At 50.0% G+C, this 24100-nt stretch overlaps 1 long non-coding RNA gene across 1 annotated transcript in view; it reads right to left on the reverse strand.

Annotated features, from left to right (window-relative positions):
• Positions 1 to 408: 408 nt before the first annotated feature.
• The window catches only part of LOC142295129 (uncharacterized), a 50506-nt gene continuing 26814 nt past the window's right edge, over positions 409 to 24100 (reverse strand). Inside the window, exon 5 of the long non-coding RNA XR_012751374.1 lies at positions 409 to 1236. This is a non-coding gene — a long non-coding RNA (uncharacterized LOC142295129). The remainder of the gene's footprint in view (positions 1237 to 24100) is intronic.

Genomic DNA, 24100 nt, shown 5'->3' on the forward strand with positions numbered 1-24100 from the left:
CTATAAATGTTATAAAATTCTCTCAACAATATGTGTCAAAATAAATCATACCAATCCAAAAATAGACTCACCTCCTGGGCATGTAACATACAAATAAAGAATGTGGACCATATGACACAATTATTTCAAGAAAAACAATCATTTTATTAAATTACCTCAATAAAAACAAAAATATATTAAAAACGAAAAAGAAAATACCACCAGTGTGGGAGTAAGGGGCACTTTGCACACTACGACATCGCAAGCCGATGCTGCGATGCCGAGCGCGATAGTCCCCGCCCCCGTCGCAGCTACGATATCATGGTGATAGCTGCCGTAGCGAACATTATCACTACGGCAGCTTCACATGCACTCACCTGCCCTTCGACATCGCTCTGGCCGGCGAACTGCCTCCTTATTAAGGGGGCGGGTCGTGCGGCGTCATAGCGACGTCACACGGCAGCTGTCCAATAAAAGCGGAGGGGCGGAGATGAGCGGGACGTAAACATCCCGCCCACCTCCTTCCTTCCGCATAGCCGGCGTGAGCCGCAGGACGCAGGTAGGAGATGTTCCTCGCTCCTGCGGCTTCATACACAGCGATGTGTGCTGCCGCAGGAACGAGGAACAACATCGTAACATCGGTATTTCCCAATTCATGGAAATGACAGAGGCTACACCAATGATACGATTACGACGCTTTTGCGCTCGTTAATCGTATCATAAAGGATTTACACACTACGTTATCGCCTGCGACGCCGGATGTGCGTCACTTTCAATTTGACCCCACCAACTTCGCACCTGCGATGTTGTAGTGTGCAAAGTGCCCCTAACAGACAGGACCAGTGCACAAAATAGATGCAATAATTCCATTAACAATGCAGTACATATAAATAGCAAAACAACCAAAATACTACTGCAATAGGTAAAATATGCAGACCAAGGTATTTGTTAACATGCAGAGAGTGCTAAAAAGTGCTTAATTATGACAAACATCTGCCAGTACTAGGTGTAGTCACCAAAATACCCCCTGCCATAATAAATGTTTAATCTAAATGTACCTGTATTAGAACACTATTTTACCCATAACATAAAATCTACAATGAAGTAAATATCTCTGCATGTATCAAACTAGTGATTAGCCACTTATGAAATCACTGCAAAAAATGTGGAAAAAAATATATTTAAACTTAGAAAAAGAGGTAACTGCATCTGCCTCCTGCCTCCGACGTGTGTTTCATCTCCTTCATCAGGTGTCCCCTGCAGTGAAACGAGATATGAATGAAAGGTAAACAGACCATCATTAGGCATAAAAAAAGATGATATACATGAGAGAGAGAGCAGAAATATTAGAAGTGGCCATTTCAAAATTTTGGCACAGTCTACAAAAAAAAAAAATACAAATGAACTGTTGAGCGTGGGAGCTCAAAAAGGCCTTGAAGTCCACAGAAGAAACGATGGTGGACAGTTGCAAAATCCTTTCTATGTTGAAGAAAAACCCCTTAACAACATCCACCTAAGTGAAGAACTTCTCGATGAAGTAGGTGTTTTAATATCTAAGTCTACCATACAGTGAGCAAATACAGAAGGTTATCTACAAGGTGCACACCATTAATCAGCCTTAAAAATAACAAAGCCAAATCAGACTTTGCCAAAAAATATTTGAAGAAGTTAACCCAATTCTGGAAAAGCATTCTTTGAAAAATGAAACTAAGGAAACCTGTACCAGAATGATGGGAAGAACAAAGTATGGAGAAGGATTGGAAGGCTCATGCATAGTGTTGAGCCACACCCCTAGTGTTCGAGTTCAGTTCGGTTTGTCGAACGGCGGCTCAGTTCTGTGAACGTTCGACGAACACCTTCGAACCCCATTGAAAGCAATGGCAGGCAAACACAAACAACTACAAACACCTAGAAAACACCTTCTAAGGTGTCCAAAAGGTGACAAACAAGTCACAAGACACCACAAACACATGGAAAGTGACAAGTACATATACTCATGCTGAAACAAAAGAGCTGGACGAGTAAAAGGAGGAGGAGACACAGATGTAGTAGTATCTCCAAACGAAAATCGATGCCATGACTGAGCAACTGGAGCCTTGCTCATTTTGGGCTTCCAATCTGGAAAAATGGCCTGAGGTCACCACTAGAGATGAGCGAACCGGTCCCGGTTCGGCTCGAGGCGGTTCGCCGAACGGGGGGTCTGGCTCGAGTTCGGCTCGTCGAACGTTCGACGAACCGAACTCGAGCCCATAGGAAACAATGGCAGGCAATCACAAACACAGTAAAACACCTAGAAAACACCCTGAAAGGTGTCCAAAAGGTGACAAACAACTCACAACATAACACAAACACATGGGAAAGTGACAAGGACATATACTCATGTGAAAACAAAACAGCTGGACAAGGAAAAAGAGGGAGACACACAGATATATGAGTATATGCAAAGAAACATCGATTCCATTATTGTGCAACTTGAGCCCTGCTCATTTTAGGCTTCCAATCTGGATAAATTGCCTGAGCTCGCCACGTACGCCTTGAGGATCTTGTCGTGTCCTGCAGCCAGCGTTCTCTCGGAACCTGTCTTCAGTGCTGCTGGGGGTCTGCTGGCAGATAAGCACACGTGTCTGTCCACTGACAATGTGGACCTGGCTCTCAGAGGACTTTTCTTCCCCTGGGTCAGCCAGGGGAGGCGAAAGGCACGCGTATTTTTGAGAGTGCTTCATGCAAAGCATCTTTTTCTTTGTCAAAAGGGGGGCTCAACCGATGCCAGTCAAGTGGGGTGTGTGTGGCCCAGTTAGTGGCAACGAGGGAGACTGTGGTTGGAGTCCCCTCGCTGTGTCTCTAAAAGAACCAAGATGAACAAGTCATGGCTCTCAGAGGACTTTTCTTCCCCTGGGTCAGCCAGGGGACGGGAAAGGCACGCGTATTTTTGAGAGTGCTTCATGCAAAGCATCTTTTTCTTTTTCAAAAGGGGGCTCAACCGATGCCAGTCAAGTGGGGTGTGTGTGGCCCAGTTAGTGGCAACGAGGGAGACTGTGGTTGGAGTCCCCTCGCTGTGTCTCTAAAAGAACCAAGATGAACAAGTCATGGCTCTCAGAGGACTTTTCTTCCCCTGGGTCAGCCAGGGGACGGGAAAGGCACGCGTATTTTTGAGAGTGCTTCATGCAAAGCATCTTTTTCTTTGTCAAAAGGGGGGGTCAACCGATGCCAGTCAAGTGGGGTGTGTGTGGCCCAGTTAGTGGCAACGAGGGAGACTGTGGTTGGAGTCCCCTCGCTGTGTCTCTAAAAGAACCAAGATGAACAAGTCATGGCTCTCAGAGGACTTTTCTTCCCCTGGGTCAGCCAGGGGACGGGAAAGGCACGCGTATTTTTGAGAGTGCTTCATGCAAAGCATCTTTTTCTTTGTCAAAAGGGGGGCTCAACCGATGCCAGTCAAGTGGGGTGTGTGTGGCCCAGTTAGTGGCAACGAGGGAGACTGTGGTTGGAGTCCCCTCGCTGTGTCTCTAAAAGAACCAAGATGAACAAGTCATGGCTCTCAGAGGACTTTTCTTCCCCTGGGTCAGCCAGGGGACGGGAAAGGCACGCGTATTTTTGAGAGTGCTTCATGCAAAGCATCTTTTTCTTTTTCAAAAGGGGGCTCAACCGATGCCAGTCAAGTGGGGTGTGTGTGGCCCAGTTAGTGGCAACGAGGGAGACTGTGGTTGGAGTCCCCTCGCTGTGTCTCTAAAAGAACCAAGATGAACAAGTCATGGCTCTCAGAGGACTTTTCTTCCCCTGGGTCAGCCAGGGGACGGGAAAGGCACGCGTATTTTTGAGAGTGCTTCATGCAAAGCATCTTTTTCTTTGTCAAAAGGGGGGGTCAACCGATGCCAGTCAAGTGGGGTGTGTGTGGCCCAGTTAGTGGCAACGAGGGAGACTGTGGTTGGAGTCCCCTCGCTGTGTCTCTAAAAGAACCAAGATGAACAAGTCATGGCTCTCAGAGGACTTTTCTTCCCCTGGGTCAGCCAGGGGACGGGAAAGGCACGCGTATTTTTGAGAGTGCTTCATGAAAAGCATCTTTTTCTTTGTCAAAAGGGGGGGTCAACCGATGCCAGTCAAGTGGGGTGTGTGTGGCCCAGTTAGTGGCAACGAGGGAGACTGTGGTTGGAGTCCCCTCGCTGTGTCTCTAAAAGAACCAAGATGAACAAGTCATGGCTCTCAGAGGACTTTTCTTCCCCTGGGTCAGCCAGGGGACGGGAAAGGCACGCGTATTTTTGAGAGTGCTTCATGCAAAGCATCTTTTTCTTTTTCAAAAGGGGGCTCAACCGATGCCAGTCAAGTGGGGTGTGTGTGGCCCAGTTAGTGGCAACGAGGGAGACTGTGGTTGGAGTCCCCTCGCTGTGTCTCTAAAAGAACCAAGATGAACAAGTCATGGCTCTCAGAGGACTTTTCTTCCCCTGGGTCAGCCAGGGGACGGGAAAGGCACGCGTATTTTTGAGAGTGCTTCATGCAAAGCATCTTTTTCTTTGTCAAAAGGGGGGGTCAACCGATGCCAGTCAAGTGGGGTGTGTGTGGCCCAGTTAGTGGCAACGAGGGAGACTGTGGTTGGAGTCCCCTCGCTGTGTCTCTAAAAGAACCAAGATGAACAAGTCATGGCTCTCAGAGGACTTTTCTTCCCCTGGGTCAGCCAGGGGACGGGAAAGGCACGCGTATTTTTGAGAGTGCTTCATGCAAAGCATCTTTTTCTTTTTCAAAAGGGGGCTCAACCGATGCCAGTCAAGTGGGGTGTGTGTGGCCCAGTTAGTGGCAACGAGGGAGACTGTGGTTGGAGTCCCCTCGCTGTGTCTCTAAAAGAACCAAGATGAACAAGTCATGGCTCTCAGAGGACTTTTCTTCCCCTGGGTCAGCCAGGGGACGGGAAAGGCACGCGTATTTTTGAGAGTGCTTCATGCAAAGCATCTTTTTCTTTTTCAAAAGGGGGCTCAACCGATGCCAGTCAAGTGGGGTGTGTGTGGCCCAGTTAGTGGCAACGAGGGAGACTGTGGTTGGAGTCCCCTCGCTGTGTTTTACATGCTTTTAGAAGGGCATGAAATGGCTTGGAGGTTGACTTTCATCATATGCAAACTGTTGGCTACCAAAATGCTGCCTTTCCAACAACTGTGGTTATAGGCAATGAGGAACATACTGATGAAGATGAGACGCAGATACCCGATTGGGATGACAACTTAAATATTCGGTCAGGGCAAGAAGAAACTCGGTCTGAGGGGTAGGGGAGTGCAAACACAACAATTGATGATTAAGTTCTAGATCACACCTACTGTCAACCCACAGTCAGACACTCGAGGAGGTCAACAGAGGCGGTGGAGGAGGATGCAACCGACGTCGAAGTAACCTGGCGCCTTCCTGGACACAGTCGGAGCACTGGTAGCACGTCTACAACTGCATCCTCAGCCACCACTCTGCCTCTGAGCATTATTCGGGGTGGATCAACAGGTCGCATGGCCTCTAAGCCTTGCCTAGCCAGGTCCTTTTTTGACATAGAAAAAGATCGCCCAAATTATGTGATCTGTAAAATTTGTCATGGTTCTCTTAGTAGAGGTCAAAACCTCAGCAGTTTGACAACTTCTTCCATGAATCGTCACATGAATAAATATCATATGGCCCGATGGGAAGCTCACCGTGCTGCAATGCGGCCTAGCGGAGCGAACCATCCACCGCCTGCCCCTTCCAGTGCATCCGCGCGCTCGTCATCTTCTAGGACTGTGGGGACAGCTGTCACACCTGTTTTTCCACCCACAACTTCCACCACTGTAACCGCAACAGGCAGTTTGCTTGGTAGGTCGTCAGTTGGTTTGGAAGGGGAAACAAGTGAGTGTGTACAGCTCTCTCAGACATCGATAGCACCAACTTTGGATGAAGGCAACATCATGTCTCCGCCTGCACTTGACGCATCTATAAGGGATAAGCAGGTTATCCTGTAAAACACACCCCCCGTACCATATCTACCTAAATGAAGACGAGAACCACGACTTTATTGCAGGAATGGCCACAGTTTTATTTTACCGTATATATGTATACCAAACTTGTGGCCCAACATGCCACTCAATTGTTAAACTTAACCTTATACATATATATACCCGTATAACCAGAAACACCGATAGATCCGTCCGAGAGGCAAACCATCATTCCTAACCCCCCGGCCGTAACCTCCAAACCGGCCCAGAGGACCACCTCGGCCGTGACCACCCGGCCCGAGGTGAGGGGTAACAACGTTCCATCGTTAATTACCCCTACCCAGAACCTGCGGGACCTCCGCCCACAAGTTCCCATCCACTCCGAAGCCACTCCCCTTGAGCGACTTCGTACCAACAAGCCGACTGTCGGTACTCCCAACCTCTCAGACGGACCTATCACCCCGCTGTGACAACAATAAATTAGCAACTCAACCTTGTATTCTCCTTTATTCCTCTTTTTTTTTTTTGAAAAACCATCACCTTTTCACCCTTTTATTTTTTTTATTTTTTTTTTTATCTTTTTTTTTTTTTTTTTTTGAACATATACATATAATTATATATCAGGGCGGGCGGGTGGGACACAAAGATCAATCGACGAAAGGGGAGGTAAACAGCACACCCCCCTCTCTTATACCTCTCCCAACACCCCACCCCTTCCTTGCTCCCCCCCAATCCCCTTACAGCTCCCTACTACCAATCCTGTACTCCCACACATCCCCCATCCCATGCAAACCTATTAACCCTTTCCTAACCTTGCACCCTCCCGATCGTCATGGGGTCCATTCCCCCCTATGGGGCTCACTGCCCTTCTTGACGCATCTATAAGGGATAAGCAGGTTATCCTGTAAAACACACCCCCCGTACCATATCTACCTAAATGAAGACGAGAACCACGACTTTATTGCAGGAATGGCCACAGTTTTATTTTACCGTATATATGTATACCAAACTTGTGGCCCAACATGCCACTCAATTGTTAAACTTAACCTTATACATATATATACCCGTATAACCAGAAACACCGATAGATCCGTCCGAGAGGCAAACCATCATTCCTAACCCCCCGGCCGTAACCTCCAAACCGGCCCAGAGGACCACCTCGGCCGTGACCACCCGGCCCGAGGTGAGGGGTAACAACGTTCCATCGTTAATTACCCCTACCCAGAACCTGCGGGACCTCCGCCCACAAGTTCCCATCCACTCCGAAGCCACTCCCCTTGAGCGACTTCGTACCAACAAGCCGACTGTCGGTACTCCCAACCTCTCAGACGGACCTATCACCCCGCCACAGGCCGGCCAAGTGACACCCTTACTTGGCCCGGGCCCCCCACATCCCCAGTGCTTGCTCTAGGCCATCCCTCAAACCCAACATCCATAAATCCAGACCCACATCAGTCAGGTGAACCCCATCTCTCCTTAGATACTGCTCCGTGGACTCCTCCAATTCTCTATGCCGCACCACCAACCCACCATTTCTCGCCACAAACCTGCCAATAGCCCGGTTCAGCTTGCTCCAAGCCCTATTAATACGGTCCACCGACCTCCCAAAACGCCACTGCGTCCGAGCTATAATGTCCGACCAAACGATAACTATGCCCGGGAATGCCCTCCACAAATGTAACAGGTCCAGCTTTATATCCCTTTTCAATTCCCTCGCCGACCTTACTCCCAAATCGTTCCCTCCCACATGCAAAATTAACACATCAGGGACACGATCCATACGGCTATAATAAGCCACCTCAGGGCGCACCCTACCCCAGGTCATGCCCCGAATTCCGAGCCACTTTACTCGAGCTTCCGACACCGACATTCCGAGCTGCCGACCGTCACGCCGCACATCCGCCCGCAACGCTCCCCAATACACATAGGAGTGCCCGAGGATCCACACAAGGCATGGACCTATAAAATACAAAGACCACGAATAAAAACAGCAACAGCACAAGAAATTGCCCACAAACCGGCATCTAACACCAACCTTGAATCCCCCACCCCTGACCATCACCTGACCAAGTGAGGCCTAATGTACAAACGGAACCTGGAAGACTCCCACCTCCCAATCCGCCGGATACAATCCTCACTCAAGCCCCACCTGGCGGCCTCCGTTGCCGCCCCAATCCGGGAGGAGTGAGACCCGTACTCACGTGGCTCCTCCCCCACCCTTGCTAGAGCCATCTTCAGCACCGCATTGAATTGATACCGCGACAAAGCCAATCCGTCCGTATGTCTAAGAAAAACACCAGGGTAACCGCCGCGCACCTTTAAAAACTCTGACACATGTAACACTGGGCACAACTGGTGCCCCGGTAAAGCGTACAACACTACTAAGCGCCCCCGGCCCCTCTGATCCGTCTTAGAAAAACGAAGCCGACATTCCACTCTATCCTCCCCCAGCATCACATCACCCAACAGCAAACCACCCATCGCTTGCTTAGTCGGGCTGACCAATTCGCCAATACGAAAGGCCCCAAAAAACGCCAGTACAAAAGCTACCGAGAACAACACCCGCTCATAAGGAGACGAACACAACTCCCCTAAACACCCCACCAAACGCACCAACAATGGCAATGACACCGGCCGCCTACAGTCACGCGACTGAGCCCCTTTTCGAAAACCCTTCATCGCCTGTCGCACCAGAAAATCCTTAGTCGCGTCCCGAACCCCTTGCATCTGGAACAAAAAGGCCAACGCCGCCAACTTGCAACCAATCACCGAAACAGACCTGCCTTCCGAAAAATCCCCACTTATTAACATCAGTACCCCCAACACTCGACCCTGGTAACCCGACTCTATGAACTCCCTACTTTCCAACTTTGCCCATTCCTGCCACACCGCCTGATATCGGCACCAAGTAGCCTCAGACACCGATCTCCGAATTCCCTCAAAAGCTACACCGATGCCAGGTCCCACAGCCAGTTCGGGCAAGGTTCCCCCTCCGCGTCCGCTTCCGGCACCAGCTTCCTGAACCTGCAAAACTGAAACCGTGATAGCGCATCAGCCACCTCGTTGCGAATCCCAGGCACATGCCGAGCCACCACGCAAATGTTTAACTCCAAACAACGCAACACTAGATGCCTTAAATACCCCACAACCGGCGGGGATTTTGCCGACAGTGCGTTGATGGAATGCACCACCGCCATGTTGTCACAATGCATGCAAACCCTTCTTCCAGCAAAAACAGGGCCCCACAACTCCACCGCCACAATAATGGGAAACAATTCCAACAGCGCCAAATTCCTCACCAAACCTGCTTCCACCCACCGCCGCGGCCACTTTCCCACGCACCAGCGCGTTTGAAAAATTGCTCCAAAACCTGTCGCCCCAGCCGCATCCGTGTACAATTCCAGCTGGCTATTGGACACCGCCTCGCTCATCCAAAGGGTCCGACCGTTGTACCGGTCCAAGAACTCCTCCCACACCAACAAATCCCCTTTCATCATTTTTGTCACTCTGACAAAGTGATTTGGAGCTTTTACCCCTGCGGTTGCGCTCGCCAGTCTCCTATTAAATATCCGCCCCATCGGCATAATGCGACAAGCGAAATTCAATTTTCCGAGCACTGACTGCAACTCGCGCAACCGCACCTTCTTGGCCTGAGACAAAAACCGCACCGACGCCTTCAAATCCAACAGCTTTCCCTCCGGCAACCGGCATTCCATTGCCAGTGTATCAATTTCGATACCTAAGAAACATAATACCGTCACCGGCCCTTCTGTTTTGTCTTTTGCCAACGGAATACCCAGGCTCCGCGCGATCCGCTCTAACGTAAACAACAATAAGGAGCAAACCGAAGAGCCCGCCGGACCCACGCAAAAGAAGTCATCCAAATAGTGAATCACCGAATGGACTCCTGCCACCTCCTTGACTACCCATTCCACAAACGTACTGAATGCCTCAAAATAAGCACACGAAATGGAACAGCCCATCGGCAGGCAACGATCCACATAGTATTCACCATCCCACATACACCCTAAGAGATGAAAGCTCTCTGGATGCACCGGGAGTAAACGAAAAGCTGCTTCCACATCCGCCTTTGCCATCAGGGCCCCCCGCCCCGCTACCCTTACCAGCTCCAAGGCCCTATCGAACGATACATAACATACCGCCGACAATTCCGGTGATATCCCATCATTCACCGACAATCCCGCCGGATAAGATAAATGATGAATGAGCCGAAATTTGTTCGGCTCCTTCTTAGGTACCACCCCAAGGGGGGAAATCCGTAAATTAGAGAATGGCGGGTCCTGGAATGGGCCCGCCATCCTCCCCAACTCCACCTCCTTCTGCAGCTTTTCCTTCACCACCGCCGGATGTTCTTTTGCGGACCGCAAGTTTCCCGGGCGAAACACCGGCGCCTCAGATTCAAACGGAATCCGAAAGCCCTCTGTAAAACCACGTTCCAACAACTCCGCCGCCCGCACATCCGGGTATCTACTTAAATAGGGAAGCATCGCCTCTACCCTCACTGGCGTCCTCCCTTTTTCCAGACCCCTCCCCCGCCTTTCCTTTGCCTTTCTTGAAGCACCTGGCCAGAGGGTGGGACCCTCCACATCCGGAACACTCGTGTCTGAACCGACAAGAGGCCCCGAACTTACACTGTCCCTCGTTATACTGCCAACAAGCTCCCTTTTTCTGTCCAGCCGAGGACCCGCCACTCGCACCCGGGCTCCCGGCACCCCCTCGAAAGGGCTGAGCCGGCGCCGTCATTAACCGCATCCACAAAGAAATATCCTTGTGGCCCCACTGGACTCCCGACCGCAGAGCCTTCCGCTGCCGGAACTGCTCATCATATCTCAACCACCCCAAACCGCCGTATACTCTATACGCTTCCCCTATCGCGTCCATATATCCAAATAGGGCGGAACAATGCTCCGGCTCCTTTTCCCCGATCACACTGGCTAAGATAGCAAAGGCCTGCAACCAATTGGTAAACGTCCTCGGGATCAACCTATATCGCCGTTTTTCCTCATCCTCCTTCTCCTTTTTTGTATCACTAGGTTTCACCTTATCCAAATTAAACTTTTCCAAGGGAAGCAGGGAAAAAATTTCCACATACTCCCCCTTCCAAATCTTTTCCCTCACCTCCTTTTTCAAATGAACCCCTAACTGCCCTTCAAAGCACACATAAATTTCACTCCGTGCCCTATCATCCAAACGCACTACCTCATCCTCCTTTTCTTTTTCCTTTTCCGCCTCCTTACTCGCACCCACGGCAGCCGCCCCACCAGCCTCCTGTCCCGTACCTGCCGCCGAGGTCGTGTCCCCCGCAGCAACATCGCGCACCGGCGCTTCTGTCCGCACCACCTCCGTGGGGCCCACCCACGCCCCCACCGGAGCCCCAGGCCCAGTCCGACTAACCCGTTCCGCAGACAACCCCTGCAACACCCCCAAAAGCTGCCCCCAAAACTCCGGACCCGGTAAACCAGACTGCCCGACCGCACTCGCCCCCAGCGCAACGCGTCCCGCGACGGAACCCCCGCCCTCGCCCGCGCTACCCACAGCATGTAACATTTCTGTTGTCTGCTCACCAGGCTGCCGTTGAGCCGACGCCGGAACAGCCGTGCCACGATCTTCCAGCTGCCGCTCCGTCCGACCTGCCGCTGCTCCTTCTTCCTCGCTGGAGTCTGATGCGCTGCCGAAATCCTCAGGGGGGACCAGCGAGGGGACAGCCCGCACCTGGCGGCCGTCGACCCCCACGGTCACCGCACCCCGCTCGTCCGGGCGACTCCTGCTTGACCTCTTCCTTTTTTCCCGCCGTGGCGCCCTGCCGCCGTCTCTTCCCGCTGTAATCGTGATATCCTGCTGCGCCGCCCCTTCTCCTGTCGTCCTCAGTGGGCTCCCTCCCTGCCGACTGCCGGAAGGCCGTGCCGAGCTTGCTCCTCGCCGGGACCCACCCCCAGCACGCTCCTCGCCGGGGGGGACCGTGACTACCGATCTCCTCTGTGCCTGCGGGCCACCGTACCCCTCCTCCGATCTCCTGACCTCGCCGCTCACATCCGCTCCCATCCCCCGTCCTGTTGCTCTCCCCTGCGGCCTGCAGGGAGTCTCCTCCGGCAATCCGGCATGCCGAGCGCCACCCCCAGCCGGCACATCACTGGGGGCTGCCGTCATCCATGCTCCGGTCTGGTGCTGCGCAGGCCGCGGACCGGAAGTGGGCCTCGCAGAGGCTCCGCCCACCCCCGACCCACGGGATCTCCGTCGCGGATTCCTCCCGGTGGCCGGCTGCTCCCCTAGGTTAGTTGGAGGGCTCCGCCGCTGCTCCGGAGGGTCCCCGCAGGGGCTCCTTGATCTGATTCTCCCCCTCCAGCTGGGGGAGTAGCGCTCCGGCGGTCGCGCCCGCCGAGCACGTAGCCACGGCCCGGGCGCTGGAACAGCAGGCGGCGCCGCTCCAGCCCCACAGACCGCTGCCAGCTGCTGCCTCAGGGCATCCACTCCCATGACCTCGGATGCCCCCCGCACCATCTCCAGGAGTTCAGCAAGGGCAGCCATGGCAGGAAGCAGCAGCAGCACTACGTCCTGGGACACAAAGATCAATCGACGAAAGGGGAGGTAAACAGCACACCCCCCTCTCTTATACCTCTCCCAACACCCCACCCCTTCCTTGCTCCCCCCCAATCCCCTTACAGCTCCCTACTACCAATCCTGTACTCCCACACATCCCCCATCCCATGCAAACCTATTAACCCTTTCCTAACCTTGCACCCTCCCGATCGTCATGGGGTCCATTCCCCCCTATGGGGCTCACTGCCCTTCTTTCCTCACAAAGCTGCATTTTTCCAGGGACACCCGACTCAACACCGTCTACACACAGCAGCCAGATCTCTGTCCCTCAGATGTGGTCAAATAAAAGGCCACTTCCTGCGACCCATGACAAAGCGAAGAGGTTGACTCTATCCCTCTGTAAGCTGTTGACTACAGAAATGCTGCCTTTCCGCCTAGTGGACACACAGGATTTTAGAGACCTTATGTCTGTCGCTGTGCCCCAGTACCAGATGCCTAGTCGCCACTACTTCTCTAAGAAAGGTGTGCCCGCGCTACACCAGCATGTCGCACACAACATCACCGCTTCCTTGAGAAACTCTGTGTGTGAACGGGTGCATTTCACCACCGATACTTGGACCAGTAAGCATGGACAGGGACGTTACATGTCGCTGACTGGCCACTGGGTAACTATGGTGATAGATGGTGAAGGGTCTGCTGCACAAGTCTTGCCGTCCCCACGACTTGTGTGTCAATCCTCTGTCTGTCCAAGTTCCGCCACTGCTTCTGCATCCTCCACCTCATCTGGGTCCTCCACCTCCGCCCCAAGCCTGCCTGGTCAGGCCACCAGCGTTCTCACTGCGCAGAAGGAATCACGCACCCCTCATTACTATGCTGGTAGCAGAGCGCAACGGCATCAGGCGGTCTTTAGCTTGACATGTCTTTGAAATAGGAGTCACACAGCGACTGAGTTGTGGGCAGCTCTGGAGACTGATTTTGATAAATGGTTGTCTCCACTCAACCTGCAGCCTGGTAAGGCCGTGTGCGACAATGCTGCAAACCTGGGTGCGGCCCTTCGCCTGGGCAAGGTGACACACGTGCCTTGTATGGCTCACGTGTTTAACCTTGTTGTCCAGCAATTTTTAACACACTATCCCGGCCTAGATGGCCTTCTGACCAGGGCACGGAAACTGTCTGCAGTGCTCACTTCCGCCGTTCAACCGCCGCACCTGAGCGACTTGCATCGCTCCAGAAGTCTTTCGGCCTGCCGGTTCATCGCCTGAAATGCGATGTGGCGACACGCTGGAATTCAACTCTCCACATGTTACAGCGACTGTGGCAGCACCGGCGAGCCCTGGTGCAATACGTCATGATGTATAGCCTGGGCCAACGAGATGCAGAAGTGGGGCAGATCACCCTGATGGAGTGATCTCAGATCAAGGACCTATGCACCCTTCTGCACAGTTTCGACATGGCGACGAATATGTTTAGCGCTGACAATGCCATTATCAGCATGACGATTACAGTCATTTACATGCTGGAGCACACGCTAAACACTATTCGTAGTCAGGGGGTGGGACAACAGGAAGGGGAGGAACTACAGGAGGATTCATATGCGCAAGACACAACAACATCACCAAGGTCCAGACGTTCATCATCACCAACGCGGCAGGCATGGGACCATGGGGGACAGGGATCAACAAGGGCGCATGGTAGCAGGTGAGATGTTGAGGAAGGTGCAGGAGGACATGAAGATATGGAGGACGAACTGTCCATGGACATGGAAGACTCAGCAGATGAGGGGGACCTTGGTCAAATTTCAGTTGAAAGAGGTTGGGGGGAGATGACAGAGGAAGAAAGAACGGTTAGCACCTCTATGCCACAAACACAGCGTGGACTTGGTGCGCATGGCTGCGCAAGACACATGAGTGCCTTCTTGTTGCACTACCTCCAACATGACCCTCGTATTGTCAAAATTAGAAGTGATGATGACTACTGGCTTGCCACACTATTAGATCCCCGGGACAAGTCCAAATTTTGTGACATAATTCCACCCATAGAAAGGGACGCACGTATGCAGGAGTATCAGCAGAAGCTGTTACTCGATCTTAGCTCGGCTTTTCCACCAAACAACCGTGCAGGTGAAGGGAGTGATTCTCCCAGTTGTAACTTGACAAACATGGGACGGCCTCGTCATCTTCAACAGTCTACCCGTACCAGTAGGACCGTATCTGGTGCTGGTAACAGCAATTTTATGGAATCTTTTCATAATTTTTTTAGACCCTCCTTTGCAAGGCCACCAGAGACAACAAGTCTGACACATAGTCAACGGATGGAGAGGATGATACAGGAGTATCTCCAAATGAACATCGATGCAATGACTTTGCAAATGGAGCCTTGCTCCTTTTGTGCTTCAAATCTAGAAAAATGTCAAGAGCTCTCCAGTTACGCCTCGAAGATTTTGTCGTGTCCAGCTGCCAGCGTTGTCTCTGAACGTGTCTTCAGTGCTGCTGGGTGTGTGCTGACAGATAAGCGCACGCGTCTGTCCAGTGACAATGTGGACAGACTGACGTTCATCAAAATGAACAAGTCATGGATCCAGAAGGAATTTACTACCCCTGTGTCATCCTGGGGAGAGTAAATGCTTGTGGATTTGGAATGTGCTTGATGCAAATCAAAACATCCTGTTTGCAACTAGGGCACAAGTGCTGCCACTGATAAGGTGTCTGTGTGGGGCCCAATTTTTGGAAAAAAAGGGAGACTCCGCTTGGAGTAACCCTTGCTTGCTGTGTTTTTTAAAAATGATACAAGATGAACAGATCTGAAGGCAAGATGAAGCCAACATCATGTCTCCGCCTGCACTTTTCTCACAAACCTGCATTTTTCCAGGGACACCCTACTCAACACCGTCTACAGACAGCAGCCAGATCTCTGTCCCTCAGATGTGGTCAAATAAAAGGCCACTTACTGCGACCCATGACAAAGCTAAGTGGTTGACTCTATCCCTCTGTAAGCTGTTGGCTACCGAAATGCTGCCTTTACGCGTAGTGGACACACAGGATTTTACAGACCTTATGTCTGTCGCTGTGCCCCAGTACCAGATGCCCAATCACCACTGCTTCTCCAAGAAAAGCATGCCCGCGCTACATCGGCATGTCGCACACAACATCACCACTTCCTTGAGAAAATCTGTGTGCGACAGGGTGCATTTCAACACAGATACTTGGACCAGTAAGCATAGACAGGGTCATTACATGTCACTGACTGGGCACTGGCAAACTATGGTGAGAGATGGAGAAGGGTCTGCTGTACAAGTCTTGCCGTCCCCACGAGTTGTTTCAATCCTTGTTCTGTATGTAGAAGTTAATACACTGCTTCTGCCTCTTCAACCTCGTGTGGGTCCTCTACCTTTGCGCAAACCCTGTGTGGTCAGGCCACCCTTCCTTGCAACTGCGCACAAGGACTACCACACACCTCCTTACTATGCTGGCAGCAGAGCTCAATGCCATCAGGCGGTCAAAGTTTTACTTTGAAATGTATGGGAAATGTGAGTCACACCGCTATTACAGAGAATAGTAGTCAGGCAGGGTCAAAACATTAATTGAGGAACAGGAACAGAATGGGACGGCCAGGACTTAATCAGAAAACAAGCAGAGGTGAAATGCGTATCGGCCAACAAGGTACATAAACAGCAAGCAGGAAAAGTAGTCAGGTAACAAGCACACAAAATCATAAAACTGAACTGGGGGTAAAATTAACCAGAGGTTCATAGCTATGTCTGGCAGTGGTCTGCAGACAGGATGGGCATAAAAAAGGGTGTGGTGTCTTCCCATTGGTTGTAGCTGAATGATGGTATTTCATCTGTGAGATACCCACCAGCTACATTCAGCCAGAGATTCTGCATCTGTCAAGGTAATGCAGCCCAGTGTGTGAGCATAACCTGCGTCCACCTGCGCCGCTGGCATCGACTACTCTCCCATCATCAGCACTATTCATGAAAGGAACACGTTGTCACCTGGCGACCGGAGTACAAATTGACGGAGCGGACTCCGTTGGTGACTTAACAGCCGTGTGCGGCAATGATGCAAACCTGGCTGCGGGCCATCCTCAGGGCAATGTGACACACGTGCCTTTTATGGCTCACGTGTTGATCCGAATTCTCCAGCAATTTTTAAAACACCATCACGGCCTACATGGCCTTGTGCAGCGGGCACGCTCGCTATGTGCTCACTTCCATCGTGCGCACACAGCAGCTCAACAACTTTCATCACTCCGGAAGTCTTAGGGTCTGGCAGTTAAACGCCGGAAATGCGATGTTCCGACACGCAGGAATTGGAATCTGCACATGTTGCAGCGTGTGTGGCAGCACCGCAGAGCCCTGCTGAAATACGGTAAGACATATAGCCTGGGATAAGTTGATCCAGAGGTGGTGCAGATCACGCTGCTGGAGTGGTGTCAGATCAAGGACCTATGCACCCTGCTACACAGTTTTGAAATGTCGACGAAGATGTTTAGCACTGGCAATGTCATTCTCAGCGTGACAATTCTGGTCATCTACATGATGGAGCACACTGTAATTATTATTCGGAGTCAGGTGTTGGGACAAGAGGAAGGGAAGGAAGTACAGGAGGAGTCATATGCGGAAGGGATAACAAGATCTACGAGGTCCAGATGGTCAGCGGCACCTATGCGGCAGTCATGGTGAGGGAGAGGGATTAACAAGGGCGCATAGTATCAGCAAAAAGTGTTGATGAAAGTGCAGGAGCCCATGAAGAAATGGAGGACGAACTGGCGATGGGCATGGAAGACTCAGCAGATGAGTGAGAGCTTGCTCACATTTCGGTTGTGCGAGGTTGTGGGTAGAGGGCAGAGGAAGGATGCACGATTCTCACCTCTCTGCCACCAACACACCAAGGACTTGGTCCTCCTGGATGCACAAGACACATGAGCGCCTTCTTGCTGCACTACCTACATGACCCTCGGATTGTATGAATTTGAAGTAATCCTGAATACTGGGTTGCCACACTGTTAGATCCCCGGTACAAGACAAAATTTGGCGAACTAATTCCTGCCATAGAAATAGACGCACGTATACAGGAGTATCTGCAGAATGTGGTACGCAATCTTAGATCTACTTTTCCACTAAACACCAGTGCTGCACAGAGTGAATCTCAACACTTTGTCATGGATAGGAGGAAATGGTCTTTTACTTGTCCACATCGGAGGGACCGAGGGATGGCTGCTGTGCTGAGATGGCGTTGAGTACGGTGTCCCTGCACAGTTGCACTTTTGGTCATATCCCAAAATGAGTTGAAAAAGGACAGATGCTGTTGGAAAGGGGAACAGGTGTGTTGGAAAGGGGAAAAAAATTTTGGTCCGTGGATTTGGTGGTTAAACAACTGTAACATTTGCTGAAGAAACAACATCTGTTACAGTGGGACTGGCAGATTTGGATAAAGTGGTATATAATCTGTGACCGCTATATAACAAAAATTAATAAGAAAAGAAAGAGAAAGGTATATATCACCTTCAGCAGTCAGTGTCCACCGTGCTCCCAGTTGGAAAAGGAGAGGTTGGCAACTTGAAGGTTTGGTGGAGGATACAGAGCTGTGTGGCTATGAAACTAATAGTAGCCTGAACCGAGTTAGACGCCATTCGGATCTGGAGACTGTGAGCCCTGTTAGCGTCACAGGGTCCACATGCCCACCCAGCCCAGGAACTCCCTGTTAACAACACAGGGGCCATTGAGTACGCTGACCGTGTGCGTAGGGGCCACACCTGTGGACAGCAGGCGCATCAGCAGCAGCAGGCCTGTTAATGCCACTGGGCTGCACAAGCAGGACTGTTAGGACAGGAGCTGGTCTTAACCGTTCTGCGTTACCAACTGTGGTGGTGGCCTGCATCCACCACCCTATCCCTGCCTACCTCTGGCCTAAAGCCGCAATGGGTTCAACACATGGAGGTGTGCTCTTTCGGAGCATAATAGAAGACTGCGCACCTCCTTGTTGGCTCCAGCCCCTTTTATAACCTGGGTCCGCCCCAAACCAGGGTGAACCACAATGCACCTCCTGGAGACAAAAGCAGAGTGACACGTCATGAGTGGCATAACTAGCGTCCTATTTGGAAACGCAACTTCAATGATGACCTCATGGCTGCCATGACCCAAACACCTCACCAGTCATCGTCTGACCATCAATAATGCGGTGACAAGTCATAGGTGTGGGCCTCTGCAAGCCATTTGGGAGGACACCTGATGCCCTGTGGTCTATATGGGACCCCCACATCAGGGCCAGGGCCAAAGAGTTCATTACCGGACCTAGTCTCTGATGCAGGAAGTGCCTGAGCATGCTCAGTAGCATGAAATACAGTCTCTGAAAAAAGACTATCAGCTTTAGCATGGTGTCTAGGCACAAAACAGGACTTAGACCCGGCACAGAATGCAAGCACCTGTGCAAAGAGGCTTTTCACACTTAGTGTGGGAGCATGCGCTGTATCCCGAAATGAAGACTTAGCGTCAGGAATGGCACAGTCAGGCTGAGCATACTCACTAGGCGAAACACTGTAATTATGCTGCAGCTGGGGTACATCGGCACACGCATGCGCACTAGCTGCCTCTCCACACTTAGACGTGGAGGGGAAATTTGTCTTGGAGATGCTGTCTATGAACAGAAGGAAAAGCTAAAGGAAGCCTGACTTTCTATCCCTCCGAATTATGAAATGCAGCAATGAATTCCATGAGTTTGCTATAACATTAGCGTAGCTAAATGTGCATGAGGGTGTGATGTAGAGGTGCTAGAAATAGCTTGTCACCAGTGGGGCACTAATGGAATACAACAGCCAGTTCTATGATGCCACAAAATGGCAGTATTTTGTGCTATCATTATAGCTTATTAAAAACAGAGCACGAGGTTGTCATGCAGAGGTGCTGCACATAGATTTGCAGTAGTGTGAATAGACAAAAGTACAATAGCCACGTTTAGGATACAACTAGGTACAGTGAGTGTTTGCTAGTATAATGGCTGAGTTTAAAAAAGTTTGAGTGTGCAATGCAGGCAGATGTCCTGCAAATATCGTTCCAATACTGTGAATTGACAAAAGTACAATAGCCACGTTTAGGATACAACTAGGTACAGTGAGTGTTTGCTAGTATAATGGCTGAGTTTAAAAAAGTTTGAGTGTGCAATGCAGGCAGACGTGCTGCAAATAACGTTCCAATACTGTGAATAGACAAAAGTACAATAGCCACGTTTAGGATACAACTAGGTACACTGAGTGTTTGCTACTATAAATGGCTGAGTTTAAAAAAGTTTGAGTGTGCAATGCAGGCAGACGTGCTGCAAATAACGTTCCAATACTGTGAATTGACAAAAGTACAATAGCCACGTTTAGGATACAACTAGGTACAGTGAGTGTTTGCTAGTATAATGGCTGAGTTTAAAAAAGTTTGAGTGTGCAATGCAGGCAGACGTGCTGCAAATAACGTTCCAATACTGTGAATTGACAAAAGTACAATAGCCACGTTTAGGATACAACTAGGTACAGTGAGTGTTTGCTAGTATAATGGCTGAGTTTAAAAAAGTTTGAGTGTGCAATGCAGGCAGACGTGCTGCAAATAACGTTCCAATACTGTGAATTGACAAAAGTACAATAGCCACGTTTAGGATACAACTAGGTACAGTGAGTGTTTGCTAGTATAATGGCTGAGTTTAAAAAAGTTAGAGTGTGCAATGCAGGCAGACGTGCTGCAAATAACGTTCCAATACTGTGAATAGACAAAAGTACAATAGCCACGTTTAGGATACAACTAGGTACACTGAGTGTTTGCTAGTATAATGGCTGAGTTTAAAAAAGTTAGAGTGTGCAATGCAGGCAGACGTGCTGCAAATATCGTTCCAATACTGTGAATAGACAAAAGTACAATAGCCACGTTTAGGATACAACTAGGTACACTGAGTGTTTGCTACTATAAATGGCTGAGTTTAAAAAAGTTAGAGTGTGCAATGCAGGCAGACGTGCTGCAAATATCGTTCCAATACTGTGAATAGACAAAAGTACAATAGCCACGTTTAGGATACAACTAGGTACACTGAGTGTTTGCTAGTATAATGGCTTAGTAACAATGAGTTGTAGTGTGCAATGCAGGCAGACGTGCTCTGCAAATGTCTTTGCACTAGTGGGACTATAGCAAAGTCCAATAGCCACGTTTAGGATGCCACTAGGTACACTGAGTGTTTGCTAGTAAAATTGCTTAGTTTAAAAAAGTTGGAGTGTGCAATGCAGGCAGATGTGCTCTGCTAATATCTTTGCACTAGTGGGACTATAGCAAAGTCCAATAGCCACGTATAGGATGCCACTAGGTACACTGAGTGTTTGCTAGTATAATGGCTTAGTTAAAATGAGTTTGAGTGTGCAATGCAGGCAGACGCGCTATGCAAATGTCTTTGCACTAGTGGGACTATAGCAAAGTCCAATAGCCACGTATAGGATGCCACTAGGTACACTGAGTGTTTGCTAGTATAATGGCTTGGTTTTAATGAGTTGGAGTGTGCAATGCAGGCAGACGCGCTCTGCAAATGTCTTTGCACTAGTGGGACTATAGCAAAGTCCAATAGCCACGTATAGGATGCCACTAGGTACACTGAGTGTTTGCTAGTATAATGGCTTGGTTAGAATGAGTTGTAGTGTGCAATGCAGGCAGATGTGCTCTGCTAATGTCTTTGCACTAGTGGGACTATAGCAAAGTCCAATAGCCACGTATAGGATGCCACTAGGTACACTGAGTGTTTGCTAGTATAATGGCTTAGTTAAAATGAGTTTGAGTGTGCAATGCAGGCAGACGCGCTATGCAAATGTCTTTGCACTAGTGGGACTATAGCAAAGTCCAATAGCCACGTATAGGATGCCACTAGGTACACTGAGTGTTTGCTAGTATAATGGCTTGGTTAGAATGAGTTGTAGTGTGCAATGCAGGCAGATGTGCTCTGCTAATGTCTTTGCACTAGTGGGACTATAGCAAAGTCCAATAGCCACGTATAGGATGCCACTAGGTACACTGAGTGTTTGCTAGTATAATGGCTTAGTTAAAATGAGTTTGAGTGTGCAATGCCGGCAGACGCGCTATGCAAATGTCTTTGCACTAGTGGGACTATAGCAAAGTCCAATAGCCACGTATAGGATGCCACTAGGTACACTGAGTGTTTGCTAGTATAATGGCTTGGTTTTAATGAGTTGGAGTGTGCAATGCAGGCAGACGCGCTCTGCAAATGTCTTTGCACTAGTGGGACTATAGCAAAGTCCAATAGCCACGTATAGGATGCCACTAGGTACACTGAGTGTTTGCTAGTATAATGGCTTGGTTAGAATGAGTTGTAGTGTGCAACGCAGGCAGACGCGCTCTGCAAATGTCTTTGCACTAGTGTGACTATAGCAAAGTCCAATAGCCACGTATAGGATGCCACTAGGTACACTGAGTGTTTGCTAGTATAATGGCTTGGTTAGAATGAGTTGTAGTGTGCAACGCAGGCAGACGCGCTCTGCAAATGTCTTTGCACTAGTGGGACTATAGCAAAGTCCAATAGCCACGTATAGGATGCCACTAGGTACACTGAGTGTTTGCTAGTATAATGGCTTGGTTAGAATGAGTTGTAGTGTGCAATGCAGGCAGACGCGCTCTGCAAATGTCTTTGCACTAGTGGGACTATAGCAAAGTCCAATAGCCACGTATAGGATGCCACTAGGTACACTGAGTGTTTGCTAGTATAATGGCTTAGTTATCAGTTGGAGTGTGCAGAGGACAAGAGGGTACAGTGGCAGGATTGTGGTGCTCTGGGTAGAGGAATGGAAGACTGCCTTTCTATTCCCTCCTAATGGTGAAATGCAGGTAGGAAATCCCTGACCTGGGCTACACAGACGCTGTTGCTGTTTGCAGGACCTGTCACCTATGGCTCTCTGACCCTGCCGGTTGGAGCCCTTAAAAGGACTGCTATAAAGTGCTCTCCCTAAGCTGTCTAACGCTGTGTATGCAGCGCATACAGCTGTATCGGCTATAGGACTCAGGAAGACGGAGCTGCGACAGTGATGTCTGACACCAAAGACGCAGAAGGCAGATAATGGCGTCCGTGAAGAAAATGTCCGGTTTTATAATGCAGGGACATGTGACATGCAGATCCTATCACACATGCCGTTGCTTCTCTGGCTCAAAGTCCACTTAGCTGTGTGTGTGTCTGGGATTGGCTGACATGCTGGCCCGCCCCACAAGACGCGCGCGCTTAGGGAAGGAAGACAAGAAAAAAAAAAAAAAAAATGGCGATCGCCATTATAGAAACAGCAGTGATCTGAAGGCGCTGTTCACGCACACTATACACTGAAATGTGATAATAGTTTGATTCACAGAGTGACTTACACTATTACAGCAGAAACCAAGCTATGATTTAGCTGTTTTTTGGCTGCTAGAACCGTTCTCGAACGTTTCTAGAACTACCGAGCTTTTGCAAAAAGCTCGAGTTCTAGTTCGATCTAGAACATGCCCCAAAATCACTCGAGCCGCGAACTGGAGAACCACGAACCACGAACCGCGCTCAACTCTAGTCACCACTTATGCCTTGGGGATCTTGTCGTGTCCCGCAGCCAGCGTTCTCTCGGAACGTGTCTTCAGTGCTGCTGGGGGTGTGCTGACAGATAAGCGCACGCGTCTGTCCAGTGACAATGTGGACAAACTAACGTTCATCAAAATGAACAAATCATGGATCCGCAAGGACTTTTCTACCCCTGTGTCATCCTGGGGAGAGCAAAGGCTTGTGGATTTTTGATAGTGCTTCATGCAAATTAACTTTTTAAGTTTGCAACTGTGGGACAACTGATGCCAGTGAAGTAGTGTGTGTGGCCCAATTTTGGAAAAGAGGGAGACTGTGGTTGGAGTTCCCTTTTTTATGAAAAATGAACCAAGATGAAGAAGTCATGGATCAGAGATGACTTTTCTACCCCTGTGTCATCCTGGGGAGATGAAAGGCTTGTGGATTTTTGATAGTGCTTCATGCAAATCAACTTGTTAAGTTTGCAACTGTGGGACAACTGATGCCAGTGAAGTGGTGTGTGTGGCCTAATTTTTGGAAAAGAGGGAGACTGTGGTAGGAGTCCCCTTGCTGTGTTTTACATGATTTTAGAAGGGCATGACATGCCTAAGAGGTTGACTTTCAGCATCTGCAAGCTGTTGGCTACAGAAATGCTGCCTTTCCACCCGGTGGACACAGAGGATTTTTGAAAACTTATGCCCATCGCAGTGCCCCAAGAGCAGATGCCCAGTCGCCACTCCTTCTCCAAGAAAGGCGTGCCTGCGCTACACCAGCATGTCGCACACAATATCACAGCTTCCTTGAGAAACTCTGTGTGTGACAGGGTGCATTTCACCAAAGATACTTGGACCAGTAAGCATGGACAGGGGCGTAACATGTTGCTGACTGGGCACTGGGTAACTATGGTGAGAGATGGAGAAGGGTCTGTTCTACAAGTCTTTCCATCCCCACGAGTTGTGTGTCAATCCTTCCTCTGTATATAGAAGTTCCTCCACTGCTTCTGCCTCCTCAACCTCGTCTAGGTCCTCAACCTCTGCTCAAAACCTGTCTGGTAAGGCCGCCCACGTTCTAACTGTGCAC

The sequence above is a fragment of the Anomaloglossus baeobatrachus genome, chromosome 3 (assembly GCF_048569485.1).
Source record: "Anomaloglossus baeobatrachus isolate aAnoBae1 chromosome 3, aAnoBae1.hap1, whole genome shotgun sequence".
NCBI lineage: Eukaryota > Metazoa > Chordata > Amphibia > Anura > Aromobatidae > Anomaloglossus > Anomaloglossus baeobatrachus.